General features: G+C 39.2%; 1 long non-coding RNA gene across 1 annotated transcript in view; it reads right to left on the bottom strand.

Moving 5' to 3' along the window:
- The window catches only part of LOC141797562 (uncharacterized), a 91,931-nt gene that overhangs the window by 75,611 nt on the left and 3,694 nt on the right, over positions 1-12,626 (bottom strand). Inside the window, exon 2 of the long non-coding RNA XR_012599090.1 lies at positions 11,528-11,568. This is a non-coding gene — a long non-coding RNA (uncharacterized LOC141797562). The remainder of the gene's footprint in view (positions 1-11,527; positions 11,569-12,626) is intronic.

The following is a 12,626-nucleotide window of genomic DNA, read 5'->3' as shown; positions in this document are numbered from 1 at the left end:
AATAAGAGCAGGCATAACCAATGCTAACACAAGAGATGAACATTTAAAAGCAGCACAGCTATCAAAGCTACCAACAGCTGAGCTCCCCTAAAACTGAATCCTGAAACCTTCGGCATCAACACAAAGACTGATAGATGAAAGAGAATAAAAAGATAAAGTAATTAATCTTAAACTATGTTTCCTCATACAAAATAATGAAAAGTGGGAGACAACTGTGTTCTAATTTGTTCTCCTCCAAAGCTCAGAGGTGGTCTCTGAATTTTCAAGCAGCAGCGAAGGACTCCACATTGATCTGTCTTGTGTTTCTATTTTGAAATCCTCCACTGGGCTAAAATCAGAAGAAAGAAACATAAATCTCCCTGACGATACTAAACATTTATTCATTCCAATCACCAAGCAACTGTAAAAGAGAGTCACTTTGCTTTTACAAGATTCTCCACGCTCAGTTGAATTTAAGCATTGCAGGTTACAGGGTTCCTCAGCGAGGAATCTTGAACCACACATTTATTGCACCACTCGATGCTGTTGTGGTGCAAAGCTCCAATATTGTGGCGGTGCAGCTACTACATGATCTAAATCAATGTAATAAGTGCTGGTGCTGAGGTGAACTGATCCCTCTTGTATTATCATTGTTCAAAATGCAGTGCAGCGATCACAAAAAAAAGGCCAGCCTGCTCTGGGACTCTGAAAGGGCAAACAGCTGAAGCTAAAGCTATAACAAAGCACGGCTAAAGTGATTCCCAGGTGAACAGGTCGCTATATGAAGTTCTCTAACTGCTTGACACCAGCTTGATACGAAATGACCAGATAACGAAAAGGTGCAGTGCATTATGGAAGACTTCAGGGTTTACACAGCAAGATAAATCTGCCTCTGCAGCATCATTTTCACTCTGATGATTGTTTTTAAGACTCCAACAACTTCGCAGACCTCCAAACTATCTTGATCTACATTCAAGTCCACTGAACGATTTAATCAGTGTGACTTTTGTTTCATTCACGTTAAGAATGAAAATGTCATCAAATTAAAATGAAGTTGAAACACAAAGATTCAAAGCAGATAAAAGGATAACTGATTGATTAATAATTCAAAGGAAACCGTCTCGTTTATTTGCGACTTTAATTTGCGTAAGTCTGTGTGTGACATTTTTCATATCACAGCCAGTGATGCCATAATTACAGAGATGTTGTCATTACAACACTTTCATCAATGATTAAAGTAAACGAGAGTGGAAATAAATTACCCCTCATCTTTTCTTCTGCACGGTGCAGAGCGAACACACTACAGAGGAATCATACGGAAAAGGTGAAGCAATAATTAATCAGAGCGGCACAAAGTTACAGTACACTTCCAGAAAAAGCCTCTTAAACTAACTTGTGTGCAAAACTTTTCAACTGATGACTCCACCAAAGTGTCCAAAGAGAAGAAGTATTGATTTGTGTTCAGCGTCCAAACAGATTTAAATCTTTAATTAGCTCCGTGGCATGTAGCCAAATGTAAATGAGACACCTGACTTGTGATTGTGTCAGGGTGTTGATGAAAGGTTCCAACAGTGGCTTCTGGCGGAAGCAGCATTGTCTATAGTGAAAGGAAATCTGATTACCAAAATTGAATTGTAGTGTGTGTGTGTGTGTGTGTGTGTGTGTGTGTGTGTGTGTGTGTGTGTGTGTGTGTGTGTGTGTGTGTGTGTGTGTGTGTGTGAGGGAGAGGTAGGGAGATGGATCTAAATGCATCTAGTGCACTAATGCAGATCTAATGCCACTTAAAGCTAATTTGTTTCTTATCTCGACTGTAATTTTTTAAAGTTAAAGGACAGAAAATACTCCTGATCTAGTTTGGAGTTTAGAAGCGTCTCAATTAAGAAATGCCTCTAACGAAATAACCGACTCGTCCATGATTGTCTGCTGCACTTTAATCCCGGCCTGTTTGTTGTGTTAATCTTTTACCTCTGACTGGTTTAACTGATTAAAGGTTGTCGACTTGCATGTCCAAACAAGCAGCAAAGTGGCAGAAACAAGCCCCAGAGAGAAGCTGCAAAAAGACCAAAGTAGTGACAAAAAACAGCTGGAGGCAGTGAAGTCAGCAGAAACAAGAGGTTATATCCACTGAAATATTATGCATGTTTATATATGTTTGCTTATGGCAATGCATTGCAGACCACTCTCAACTCAAAAACTGTTGTTTGTGAAAAGAGTAGCAATACTACATAAATAAGTCATCACTGTACGGTTGTTTAGAAGTTTTGGATTTAACAGGTGATAGAATAGAATAGAATAGAATAGAAAATACTTTATTTATCCCCGAGGGGAAATTCAGGAGTCACCGCAGCATTTAAGAAAACAAAAGTAAGAAAGAGTATAGAAAGTGCAAAAATGTCCATAAGAAATTAGATGACGACATCCCGTCCACCACTCTCCAGCCCAGCCAGCCTCCACCTCCACAGGGTCCAGGACTGAGCCTCCCCAGCAGTCTGTTCAGTCTCTGTCTCCTGGATCCTGTCTGCTCACAGCAGGCGAAGCTCCTCCGATGTGTCGTGGCGTCCGATGTCTGCTCCGTCAGCCACGTCCGTAAACAGCACGATGCCGCTGGATTAGCACAGCTAGCTCATCCATCCCCCGGAGCGAGATCCCACGTTCCCAACAACGATGGATGGAAGGACAGGTCCACGTCGTCACCTCCCAGCTCACATTCGAGAACCAGCACGTCGTCCTCACCGCTTCCTCCTCAGCTCGAGGGAAATCATCAAGCCCTACACTAGTTAGCATTGACATGCTACAGGCTGCTAACAGCTAATTTCGCATGTAAACAATGCAGCCATGGTTACATGTAGGGTCTCCAGACAAACACAGGAGAAAAGTAGTAAAAAAATACCGCCGAAGCCACAAAAAGTTTGGTGTCCGTGACCGACAATGAACCATACAAAGTGATGATCCACTCCAAATACAAAGATTACGAAAAAGAGACGAAAAAATTACAAGAAACGGACAAAGACGAGAGAGCTGCTGCAACAGGCAGCTACTTGGGTAGCGCCTAGCAACCGTTGATAGAAGTGATGTCTTGTATGAGCTCTTTGAGATAGCTGTAAAATACTGCACACTTAAAGCAAGCCTATGTAACTTGACTGCAACTTGGTTACATATGTATAGGTGCAAAATGTACATTTTTTAAGCGTACTTATAATTCTGTACTTAAAAGATAACACTTTAAAATGTGTACTAATAAGGTGTACATGTACAAGGTGTACTTCAAAGTAAACTTTGAAAAGTGTACTTGAAGTATGTACCTGAAGAGTGTATGTATTATTGTTCACCTTGAAGAGCATACTTGAAGTGCATACTTTAAGATTTTATTTAAAAGTGTATACTCAGAAAGTATATACTTGTACACTCAAGTTGTACAAGTGTACACTCAAAAGTATATACTTACAAGTGCATATTTAGAAGTATTGATCCTGGAAACAGTAGCTGAAGTATGTACTTAAAACTGTATACTTCAAAGTAAATACTTTGAGTATTTAAAATTGCACATTTTGAAGTGCATACTTGAAGTGCACACTTAAAATTTTTCTTAAAGCGCAGACAAGAAGTGCATACTTGAAGTGTGTGCTTAAAATTTCAAGGGTGTGAGCAGTAGTATAATAAATACAGTAAGTACAATAGAAGTGTGTACTTAAAAGTGCACAATATAGAGTGTGTACTTTCAAGTGCTCACTTGAAGTATGTACTTTAAGCATATATTCACAAAAGTGCACTTATCATCTCCTGTACTCATGAGCAGGGGTTAGTAGGTGTGTGCTCCAAGATTCTGTATGTCAGGTTCAACCATTTGACTTGACTTGATGATTTTTTACAAGTGCATTCTAAAATTGTAATTTATTTGTGCTAAGTTTGTTCTAGCTGTCAACCACAGTTCTCACCACACATGGCTAAAGCCAAACCTGCAAAAAAAAATACAGACTCACAACTTCCTCTGCAGACTGCAGTCAAGCTCTGTGCATGCACAGATTATATTGCAATCATCTAGGAAGGATTTACATCCTGTAGGTTTATATAGTGTCACTGAGAGGAGTGAAACATCACCACATCATACTAACACTACAATTCCCTGCAGAAGTCACCTTTCTTATATTATAAATAGAGACAAAGGATGCAGTTGTTAGCTGTTAAAGTCCACAGGGAGAGTGGCACTAGTGTGCAATGTGTTTCTGTGCCTTTTAGAGCAAACTGTACTTAAATGATAAAACTGATTTGGAAGTCAGTTTTTCTAAACTAATAAACAATGCAAACCTTGATTTGTGCAGTGAAATAAGTGATTCAGTCATTTTTGTTATAGATAGATAGATAGATAGATAGATAGATAGATAGATAGATAGATAGATAGATAGATAGATAGATAGATAGATAGATAGATTAGTACTTTCTATCTATATATCTTTAACAAAAATGACTGAATCTATGCATATTACAGAATTGAAGCATAATTTGAAATCAAACTGAATAGTGGAGGACTTGTTAACTCCAAGAGTTAGGATACAGGTTGTTTAATTAGTAATAACATCCCATTTAAGCATCTTTTTCTTCAAACTTGCTTAAACTGTGTTCGATCACCACAGAAACGCTCCTGAAATGTCAACACTCCTTTACCACCTGCACAGAGGCAACACCTGTCCAAAATCTGACAAGACACAACCTGCGAATGAATGTAACTGTGACACACTATTAAAGCACTTTAGAAAACTAAGTGTTGTTTTGACGTGAAAACAACCAGCCCCGGCCGCTCAGCCTATTTAATCAAACCCCAAACCCTCAGAGGCTTAACACTAGAAGTCCCAGGGTTTTCTTACCCCTGCTGCCATGCCCAGAGGACAGCCAAATGGCTGCTCAGTTAGAATGTACAACTGAACGGCCTTCAATTAGCCACCATTGTTTTGCAAATGCAGCCTTTACCTGACAGATTGGCAGATGTGATACATGATCAGGGGGGAGGGGTGTGCCTGAAAAGAGCCTGGAAGCTTCCAACATCTACTGAAACTTTTTGCATCGGGCTGTTAGAGTGTAAGGCAAGTGTAGCTGTAAATATCTCTGATATAATTAGAAAAAATATTTCTTCCATAACCCATATTAGAGTGCCCTTGTCCAAAACAGCTGTTGACTGTTTAGTTTAAGTTTACTATATTTATTTTGAAGTTTTTTTATAGCTATACTATCTCTATATTCTTCTTGATAGAACTTTATCTATGTGTGTACAGCCTTTTGTGCGACTGTGAACATTGTAAGCTGCTACATAAAAGAAACCTAAACTGAACTGACTGCCTCTGTCACAAGCTCCTGTCAGGTCCACTGTTTGAATGGCTGCTATTTTTTTTGACAATATATCTGCTTGTATAACTGTTGGTTCACATTTTACAAATGCACACACACACACACACACACACACACACACACACACACACACACACACACACACACACACACACACACACACACACACACACACACACACACACACACACACACACACACACACACACACACACACACACATATTAAAAGAAAAAGATCCAGTGTTTTTTTTTAACTATAACAGAGAGTTGAGTTTCAAGCATGCAAAGTGGACATGGGGTGCTTTGAGTAGCCTGGATAAAGTTTATCTTCATTTACCCATATTTGACATTTACTCCTGAGAAACACAGAAAATCCTGGTAAAAACAATAAAATAAGAAAAGAAATAGTTAGAAAGATGGATGGAAAATGTAAAAGCAGGCCAACTGGATGTAAGGTGGAAGGGTGGGTGTGGCTGTGACCGATGGCTAAACTAGGGACCTGAAGTGGATAAAAAGCTCACTCACGGCCCATGATAGTTCATGTACTCAACCTGTGCATCAGCAATAAATCTCAGCAAGAAATAAAAATCATAAACTGTGTTGACCTCACACTGAGAAGGGAGGGGAAAATAACTTTCTGTCGTGGTCACAAAAGTGGAGTAATTATAGCTTGTTGAACATAAAATGAAGTCATTAACATTTTATACTAGTTCTAAACCTCTACCTCTACAACACATTGGTTCATTCAGGTGAAGGCATAGCAACATCTTTACCTTTTTCAGTAGTTCAGGAGAAAGTAATTGCCTCATTTACAAAACAATGGTGATCAGATGGCTGTTCACACCTAAAGTAGAGATTTTGATTCCAGACTAATCCAGCCACTTGGCTGCCCCTTGGGCATGGAAGGTAGAAAAGCCAAATGGCTGGGCTGTGGGACTTCTAGTGTTAATAAATGTCCCTGCCAAGATTCATAAATGGGAGATCAATTATAATTGATTTCACAGTCTGATACATTTATTAAAGTGACATTCATTTATTCACATGCTTACCTGTTCTGCCATCAGCCCTGGATAGCAGGCGCTGAGAATGGGCTTCCTACCTCATACTTTATTCAAAGTATTACGGTGAGATTTCCCGTTACATTGAAATAATTGCTCCACCATCGAGACAAATTCAATACATACAAAGCAACACTTCATTTCTCACACTGGTCAGCCGGCGAGACGTCTCTATAATTTGTTAACTACATGATATGTACTATTGAGTGTGCAACAGGCAGACTAGAAATGGAAATTCCCCTCAGAGCAGAATAAATTAGTTCCAGGGTGTTACCTCCTGTCACATTAGGAGACATCCCCCCGCAGATGAAACCTGCCACTCAGCAGAGCAGGAGACCGTCAGAGATGATGTCACATGATGTCACAACACTGCCAACAAGGAAATGAGAGGAGGACCCTCTGTGGACCACGGACTCAAAGACATGCCTACAATGTTGAATGAAAACAGTCTATATCTATCGACATTCAGTGTGTTTGTATGCTTGAATGTTTTTTTCTTTTGCAAATTGCACAGTTCTTGACACCCAGTTCAGTTCACTAATATAATATTTTAGTTTTTAAATTTTTATTTTATATTTACTTATGTGTATATACTTTTTTATTCTCTGTAGAAAGCTCTTTATTTTTATTGTCTTTATTTTTTACAACTAAAGCTCTAATTTGTTTCTATTTTTGTCAAATTTAGTGTTTATAATAATAGTACAGGGAGAGTGTGGTTGCCTGGAGTCAAATTTGTTGTATTCTTGAGCTGATTCTGATTCTTAAAACTGACAAAATATATATATTTTTTTAAATCAGTTCCAAACATGCAGGCCACATTTTATGTTTGGTTTCATTATGTGACAAAAAAAATAGCAGACACTCACTATCTTACTAAGATATATACAGTTATTTAAAGTGTGCACTTACAAGTTTGTTCTATAAAGTATGTACTATCAATGTCTGATTTGAAGTTTGTACATAAGTGTACAAACTGCTGCTCCACGTCTGTGGACTCTTTTAAAAAAGGTCTTAAAACTTATTTTGCATTGCCTTCCCTGGCTGATTTTATTGTTTGACTGTCTTTTACTGTTTTTTACTGTTTTTATCATTGTTTTTATTGTTTTATTTTTTCATTTAATTGTGCACTTTGAGATTTGTTCACAAATGCAAAGTGCGTTAAAAATAAAATTCATTATTAATATTATTATTAATATTATTATTATTGTTATTACTTGGAAGTATGTACCTTAAAGTATACACTTTGAGGTGTGTACTTAAACTTGTGCACTTGAAACTGTAAAATTAAAAGTGTAAAATTTACAACATGTACAAAGTGTACACTTTCACATAGTGAAAAGGGTTCAATTTGGAGTGTGTACTTAAAGGCATACACTTTAAATTGTAAACTTGTGATTCTACTCTAGTGTGGACTTTAGAAGCAGATTTTTTACAAATAGATTAGAAAATACTTGATTTATCCCTGAGGGGAAATTCATGAGTCACAGCAGCAATCAAGAAAACAAAATGATAAAACAAAGTAATCTATCAAACACAAATTTCCTCATGTTTTGTGATCAGTTTATTCAACAATGTCAACCACATGGGTTTTTCTTCATTTTGTGATAAAAGCAACACAAAGACCACCACTTTCTCCTATTATAGTAGATAAATTTAAGACCTGCATTCAACCTCCCACAGATCTTTTCCTCCATTGGTGGACCTGACAGACGCGTGGATAGAATAAAATAAAGTGACATATTTTACTGGATTAAAGTGCCTCAGTGCAGGCTGAGGTCACTCATCTCAAACTGTTCAGTGATCACTCGGTCAGCTGTCAGTTGGATAAAATCCAGACCATCACTGGTGACACACCAAACTTTGTGGGGCTTTCCCTAAAACAGAACCATCAAAGTTATACGAGAGGGAATTTGTTTCAATGCTGACATGCTGTCATGACATCTACACTCTTTGCTTTAATGTAAAAATGTCACACTGCTGTATCTATTGCATGATTTAACAAATTGTTGGAAGATTCCTCTTACTGCTGCAGGAGTACCTAAGGGTTTTGGAGGAAAGCCTTATTTGCTTTAAATTCGATTACAGCACAATGTCCGGCCAAGCTGCCGGTGAGTGGTGGTGTCTGGAGTAGATTTAAGTGCCCAACCCAGGCAGAGAGAAGACTGGGAACAGAGGATGATTAATGTTCAGTGTTCAGAGGTAACTCAACAAGAGTCAGATCTGCTGCACAAACATTGACTTTCATTAACGATAAAGCCAAATTAATAAGAAATTGATGAGGAAAAATCATCAAATGATGATTTTATAATGTAAGAAGCCCTGATTTATTATTATAGCTCTCAGAAGAATAAGCAGATTGCCAGATATAAAAACAGTCTCTCCTCAGGTAAAATCAAATCCTCGACAGCTACATTCCTATGGATAAGCAGAGATTGCTAAAAGAAGGAAAAACAGGTTTTCTCATTATCAAAAAGTGAGCAGCTCTGATGCCTCACTGATTCCCTGCTCAGCTTTTTGAGCCTGACAGTGTACCTTTCTCAGCTCTGCACATTTCAAGTTTTATTTTCTCTATCTCCACCTCCACAAACAGAGTACGCAAGACAACTGTGAAACAGATGGTTTTCTCTCCCAGAGATTCTCTGACCTTTGAAAAGAAGAATTGTGACTGGAAGGACTGTGGTTTGAATTCAGAAGCAGATTGGAAAGTGAATAAGAAATTGTCTTCCATTTCTCCACAAGTGCTGGCCAGGTGCTCCAGAGAAAGACATGGAGGCTGAAACTTTTTAGTGGGTCTGCTGAATGGCAGCACACAGGATTCAAAGTGTGCACATAGGGCTGCAGCATTTCTTTACTGTTTGCTCACCTTCTATTTACTTAAGTGTTTTGTTGCTTCTTTAAAATCTTTTAAAATGACACAAGGTTAAAGAAAATAAATAAAAAAGGTTGATTCATAAAGCTCTTTTGTCCTCATTCAGCCAGAGAAACAATAAAAAGATACTTTATAACAAAACACAATACAAAACAGCTACACTGCTCCTTCAGAAATTACCTAGAATGATTTGTCCATGAACTACATATTGTTTTTTTCATTTATTTGTTGATTAAGTAATCAATAAATCAGCATTCTGATCCGATCAGAGTTGAATCAGCCCTCATAAACACTATTATTAAAATAAATAAACAATTCCACTCACCCAGACCTAATAAATTACCATCAAGGTGTTTGGAGGTGACTTCTACAATCATTTTCCTGATAAATGGTGACAGCCATAGATCACAGAGCCCTCTACCCTCCTATTAAAAATCCTCTGCACCAGCGCCTTTCGTAATCCATTCAGCAACAAATTTACTCCCATCTTCTTACATGAATCTTTGGCTTAACCTTTGGCTAACATTTTAATGCCTTACCTCTTCTATTAAAAGTCTGCATCCTGCTATTATTGGGTTATAAATCTGACAAGACCGCATCATCTCAGAGGGCAGAAGAACAGGCTGCAAACTTACATCGTCAGTGAGTGTTTCCAAAGATGTTTAGCAGCTTCCCTCAGAGTCGTGAGAGGAGCAGAGAGTATGGCCAATCACAGAGGAGCGTTAATGCCCTGTCTCAGATCACCTTCTGTTTCTGTTACTGTATGTCTTCACTGCATTAGCCAGTTAACCATGGCTGCTAGGCTCCACCGACTAGTGCATCGTAACTAGCTGCTCTGTAATTGCACAGAGCCACAATCCAGGCATTTGTTACTACTGGGAGAATTGTTTTGATTGGATATTGAGATGTGCTTCTTGTGAGGTCATGATAAGAAGTTTGGGGGAAAAAAGTACCGAAACATATTCCCCATACCATCATATGATGAATTTTTTCATACCTTATATCAAAATGCATTTCAGAAACTGCTGATCTACTGGGATTTTCACACACAACCATCTCTAGGGTTTACAGAGAATGGTCCCAAAAAGAGAAAATATCCAGTGAGCAGCAGTTCTGTGGGACAAAATGCCTTGTTGATGCCAGAGGTCAGAGGAGAATGGACAGACTGGTTGGAGCTGATAGAAAGGCAACAGTAACTCAAATAACCACTGGTTACAACCGAGGTCTGCAGAAGAGCATCTCTGAAAGCACAACACATCTAACCTTGAGGCAGATGGGCTACAGCAGCAGAAGACCACACCGGGTGACCCTCCTGTCAGCTAAGAACAGGAAACTGAGGCTACAATTCACACAGCAACACCAAAACTGGACAATAGAAGATTGGAAAAACGTTGCCTGGTCTGATGAGTCTGGATTTCTGCTCCACATTCAGATGGTAGGGTCAGAATTTGGCATCAACAACATGAAAGCATGGATCCATCCTGCCTTGTATCAACACTTCAGGCTGCTGCTGCTGCTGGTGTAATGGTGTGGGGGATATTTTCTTGGCTCACTTGGGCCCCTTAGTACCAACTGAGCATGGTTTAAAGTCCACAGCCTACCTGAGTATTGTTGCTGACCATGTCCATCCCTTTAGGAGCACAGTGCACCCATCTTCTGATGGCTACTTCCAGCAGGATAACGCTCCATGTCATAAAGCTGGAATCATCTCAGACTGCTTTCTTTCACCAGATCTCAATCCAATAGAGCACCTTTGGGATGTGGTGGAACGGGCGATTCTCATCATGGATGTTCAGCCGACAAATCTGCAGCAACTGTGTGATGCTATCATGTCAATATGGACCAAACTCTCTGAGGAATGTTTCCAGTACCTTGTTGAGTCTATGCCATGAAGGATTAAGGCAGTTCTGAAGGCAGAAGGGGGTCCGACACGGTACTAGCAAGGTGGACCTAATAAAGTGGCTGGGGGGTGTATATGTGTGTGTGTTTTAGTTGCCAATTAACAATGGAAAAGGGGTGGAAAATAATAACTTTTAGTTTCTATCCATCCTTTTTGAAGAGGTTAGATTGGTGATTTAACTTTTTTTTTGTTACATCTTACACTGTTTGCAAAATTGCAAAGCTTCTATGTTCCAACTTCTGTTTGACCAGTTTTTTACTTGCTCACTATTTTCTTTTACTTTTTTTCATAACATTTTCAATCAATCAATCAAAATGTCAGTTTCTAAACCAGTGTTCAGTCTAGTTGAAGTACCCTCTATAAACGACGTTTCCCTTACCTTTAGGATGCTGTGGTAGACTTTGGAAGCCAGGGCAGTGACTGTAAAAAAGAAAAAAGAATAAAAATTATCATCTGATGAAATCTCACTGCTGTCAGTGCTGTTCACAAAGTGACAAAGTTTTACTTTTGGAAAGAAAAGTTGCTGAAAAAGTCAAGGTCAGTCATTTTAAATCCTTTCAGCAGGGACTTCACCGGCACTACTGAAATGAGACTAGCTCCAAATAAAGAAAAACAGGTGAAGAGACTTTCTGAGAGTGAATTATCTTAATTAAAGCGCAGGCTTTCTGTAGTGGTACGGGTTTGTACCAGCGTAACGTTTAACAGAAGAGCTGGAGTTCATAAAACCAGCCTGCATCCTCTTGTCGGTCTAGCCCGTGCCTTTATGAACCTCTCACTTCTGTAAGGTTAATGGTGTGGGACGCTGCGCCGCTCTGTTGATTAATTAGAGCTGGACTGGGGTCAGTGCCTCCAACCTTTATCTGGAACTACAGCTCATAGCAAACAACTGTATTTACATGGACGCAGTGAGGGGGCGGACAGCTCCAGAAAGACCTGAACTGGATGAAAACACGGCTGCCTCCAGATAGAAATGTGATGAGTCACCTAAGAAAGAGTCCAATAGATTACAACGTTAATGTTCTGCCGTGTTTATTCTATTAATACCTTGTAGCCTATATAAATGGAAACTGCCTTGAAGCGTTCATTATTCACAACAGAATCTGGGGCCTTGCTCTGAGTGATAAGCCCTTGAAATAGGTGCATGCTAACAGGAAAAAAAAAAACATAAATGCAGCTTGGACCAGACAGCAATGAAATGAAGTCTTGATGTTGTTATATTGCTGAAGGCATAAGAGAAGCATCATGTTTTATTCAGTCTTGATGCATGAACCACACACACACACTGAATCCCTTGAAGTGACCAGGAGCAGGAAAAGCTCTCTGTCTTTGGGCTCCATCCGTTGGTCGATCTGCATAACTGCAACAACAGATACACTTGTTGTGGTTTTGGAGGGTATTGAGCGGCTTGGTTGGTGAACCGCAATGAATATCATCTCTGTCACGGTCGCTACCTTCTCCTGCATTCTGCATTTTCCTGT

Source organism: Halichoeres trimaculatus, unplaced genomic scaffold (assembly GCF_033239565.1).
Source record: "Halichoeres trimaculatus isolate MK-OKI-2021-1 unplaced genomic scaffold, fHalTri1.1 fHalTri1_scaffold_9, whole genome shotgun sequence".
NCBI lineage: Eukaryota > Metazoa > Chordata > Actinopteri > Labriformes > Labridae > Halichoeres > Halichoeres trimaculatus.
This window is presented reverse-complemented; position numbering and strand designations above follow the sequence as displayed.